The sequence below is a fragment of the Gossypium arboreum genome, chromosome 1 (assembly GCF_025698485.1).
Source record: "Gossypium arboreum isolate Shixiya-1 chromosome 1, ASM2569848v2, whole genome shotgun sequence".
Lineage (NCBI taxonomy): Eukaryota > Viridiplantae > Streptophyta > Magnoliopsida > Malvales > Malvaceae > Gossypium > Gossypium arboreum.
This window is the reverse complement of record NC_069070.1, coordinates 101,159,294-101,163,558: the sequence shown is the minus strand read 5'-3', so window position 1 is coordinate 101,163,558 and position 4,265 is coordinate 101,159,294.

Here is a 4,265-nt window from a genome sequence, read left to right as displayed (position 1 = left end):
TTTTCTTATGGAACAAAAATTAACTAAAATTACCGGGTTCTATCTTAAGCTTGGGCTTTTTAGAGGCCCACTAACATAATTAAACCTATGCCAACATTCATAGGATTCCCGAAAATTGGGGCGTTACATCTTGCATTGATTGTTTTATATTATGTCATGTATATTATCGTTGCATATTATTTATTCGTTTTATTGTTATATCAATTGTTCTCCATCCATGTTTAGAAGTTCGATTACACTTGTCTTAGATTAGTCATACTTGATTATTAGTTTGTTAATTGGCATTGTATTTTATAAGTGTATATTACCCCATGCTTCTATTTCTCATTTGGGTCTACAAATGTTGCATTATAATTTTTAACCTTTTTTAAAAAAATTTAATTATTGCATCTTATTTAAAGTAAAATTAATACGTTTCAAGCTAGTTTTATAATTATTCATTTAAAAATTCTTTAAAACGAAGGCAATATTCGATGTTTGGCAATTCGGGGAATCGTGTCCTATCATGCGGGGTTGTAATTTCCCGTTTGTCCAAAATAATCGAATATTCCTTTGGAATTTCACTCATGTCTTTAAAAATTTTTTAAAACGAAGGAAATGTTCGATGTTTGTCAATTCGGGGAATCATGCCTTATCGTGCTGGGTTGCAATTTCCCGTTTTTCAAAATAATCGAATATCCCTTTAGAATTTCACTCATGTTTTCTAAATTCTAAAACAAGGCAATGTTCAATGTCTAGAAATTCGAGGAATCGTACCCTACTATGCTGGGTTTCGATTTTTTTTGTTGGACTAAATAATTGGGCATCCTTTTGTGATTTTCAACGTATAAACTTTTGGAAGTCAAAATTTATCGTGTTTTCTAGGGTATAATGGATTGTGTCCTACCATGCTGGATGTGATGCTGTATTCCTTTGAAACAAGAGAATTTTGACGACCAACTCGGGCTATTCAAATGTTTATAAAAGAAACCATATTTCAAAAACATTTTTTAAATCTCAGACATAAGGACAGTATTTAATCAATTTGGTACCAATTTTGGGCTTAGTGAGGGTGCTAATCCTTCCTCATACATAACCGACTCCCGAACCTGTTTTCTCATATTCGCGTAGGCCAAAATTGATTTAAATGGAATAAAATGCTTTATTAGGTGATTCAATCACACCAAAACAAAAAGGATTGGTGGCGACTCCGCGATTTGTTTTCAAAAAGTCAATCAACCGTTTTTCTTTAAATTTAAAAAAAATGGTTTCGATAGGGAAAAAAATGATATTATTACATTTTCAAATTTCCAACCTAGGAAATATTATACATATATAGAAATTACATTTCAATTTAGAGAATATAAAACATATTCTTTGCATGCCTTATTAGATACTGGAGCTACCACAAGTAGCTATAGAGAAAATGCCTTCCTGTAGAAAAATAGGAATTAATGAAAAACCCAATTAGAGCCATAAGAATAGACGGTAAAGAAACAATAATCCAATTCAAGGTTAGAAATATACCAATTTACATAAATAATGTAAGATTTGTAATTCCTAAAATATTATGTTTTCTGAAATGCATGGAGACATATTATTAGGAAATAATTTTATATATCATCATTTCTTGTTTACTATAGATAAAAATATAGTGATATTGTCAACAAAAAATTTCGTAGAAATACCTTTAATAGAAAATCATAAATTTGTATGTGATAAAGGATTTAGGCCAATAAAAAGGAATAAATTAAACAACTAGAAACAAATTATTGGCTGTTTAAAATTCTAGAAAATAATTTTAGTGAAGAACCATTAAAATTATGGCAAAATAGTCCAAGATATTGTGAAATAAAATTAAAAATCCTAATAAAATTATTAGAATTAAACCCATGATCTATACTAAACAATATATAGATGAATTTGATATACAAATCAAGGAATTATTAGAAAAAGGATTAATAGAAAAACTAATAATCCACACTCAAGTCCAGCTTTTATGGTAAGAAATCATGCAGAAATAAAAAGAGGAAAAGCTAGGATGGTAATTAATTATAAAAGACTAAACCAAAATACTATTTTTGATGGATACTTTATACCAAGAAAAGATGTTTTGATTAATTAAGCTAAACAAGCAAAATATTTTAGTAAATTTGATTGTAAATCAGGATTTTGGCAAATAATGCTAACTGATGATTCTAAACCACTAACAGCCTTTAGTGCACCTAATGGTCATTATCAATGGAGAGTAATGCCATTCGGGTTATGTAATGCACCTCAAATCATTCAAAGATGGATGGATTCTATATTTAATAAATATAAAAATTTTGTGTATTTTATATAGATGATATTTTAATATTTTGAAACACTAGAAAAACATAGAAAACATTTAAATATTATCTCTAAAGAATTCATAAAACATGGAATTATTCGAGTCCTAAGAAAATAGAATTAGAAAAAGCAGAAATAGAATTCTTAGGATTAAATTTATCTGCTGATGGTCTTAAACTACAAGATCATATTATAGTAAAAATAAAAGAATTTCCTAAAGAAATTAAAGATAAAAACAACTTCAACAATTTTTAGGAATAGTTAATTATGGAAGAAACTTCTTCCTAACTTATCTCAAAAATAGGTGACTTATATGAAAAATTAAAAAGGATAAAATTTTAATTGGTCTAAAAGAGACTCGAAAATTATTAAAAGTATAAAATCAGAAATAAATTATAACCCAAAAGTTTATTTACCAAAACAAGGTGATAGATTAATTTTAGAAACAGATGCATCACAAAATTATTGGGGATGTATTTTAAAGGCTAAAACAGTAAAAAATGAAGAACTAATATGTGGATATAGTTCCGAAAAATTTAAACCAAATGAAATTAATTATGCTATATATGAAAAAGAATTATTAGCTATTAAAAAGGAATAAAAACCTTTCTCATATATCTAGCATCTGAAATTTTATAATAAAAACTGACAATCAGGCAGTTAAACAATTTCTTACTAATAATAGTTTAGAAACCGTACCTAGAAGAATTAGATGGTAAAATGAATTATGTAGTTTCAATTTTGAAGTTTTATATGTAAAAGGCACTGATAACATTATTGCTGATTATCTTAGCAGGCCTTATGGATAGAGGTAAAAAACCTCTAGAACAAGTTGGAGAATGGACCACAGTCCATAAAAAACCCAACAAAAGAAAGCAAATAAATCCTAATCAAGGATTTACTCCTATATTAACATCATTCTATCCTAATCAAGGATATTATATTCCTTATCCAATAGTAAGACAACAAACTGAATCTCCTTCATCATATGCATCAAGAATGGTAAGCCAATACCAACCAAGAACAGTAAGCCAATATCCTTGGTCCCAGGATCCGAATTCAGCATTTCAGGCTAGTTATTCTGAAGTTATAAAAGGAGCAGAAAATTTGTTGAAACAACAACAAATTCCAGAAATAAAAGATTTTTATAATCTAGGTTTACCAAGTGAAATTTATAAATTCATCAATGAAATATGGAAAACCCATATTTTAGAACAAAGAACAAATTTTAGACGAGCTCTTACAAAGCTTTCGCAATTTTAAGTTGAAAAAACAATATGTGGGGATGTATTTTAAAGGCTAAAACAGCAAAAAATGAAGAACTAATATGTGGATATAGTTCCGAAAAATTTAAACCAAATGAAATTAATTATGCTATATATGAAAAAGAATTATTAGCTATTAAAAAAGCAATAAAAACCTTTCTCATATATCTAGCATCTGAAAATTTTATAATAAAAACTGACAATCAGGCAGTTAAACAATTTCTTACTAATAATAGTTTAGAAATCGTACCTAGAAGAATTATATGGTATAATGAATTATGGAGTTTTAATTTCTTGAATCTCCACGTGGTCGTTATCTTTTCTTTATCCTTCTTGAATATTTTCACGATTCCAAGTTTCTATCTCATCCAAGTGTAGAGATTCTGGTGATAGTCTTGGTGAATTCCAAGTCTCCCACGTGTTCTTGATTTCCTCGGTTATTTTTGAAGGAAAATCTTCTATCTCCATATCTTCTATTTTCTTTAGCAGTTCTACAGATTCTTTATCTCTTGTTTTCTGAACTACTCCAGTGTCATCAGCTACTATTCTTTTTCTATCAGTGGATAATTTGTATGTTTGTTGATGAAGTACATGTTGAGCTGTTGACATTACATCAATTCCGGCTTGGATTTGAAAATATTTTGGATTATTGTAACACTTGTCAAAGGTTTCTGTCAAGTGTTTTTTATC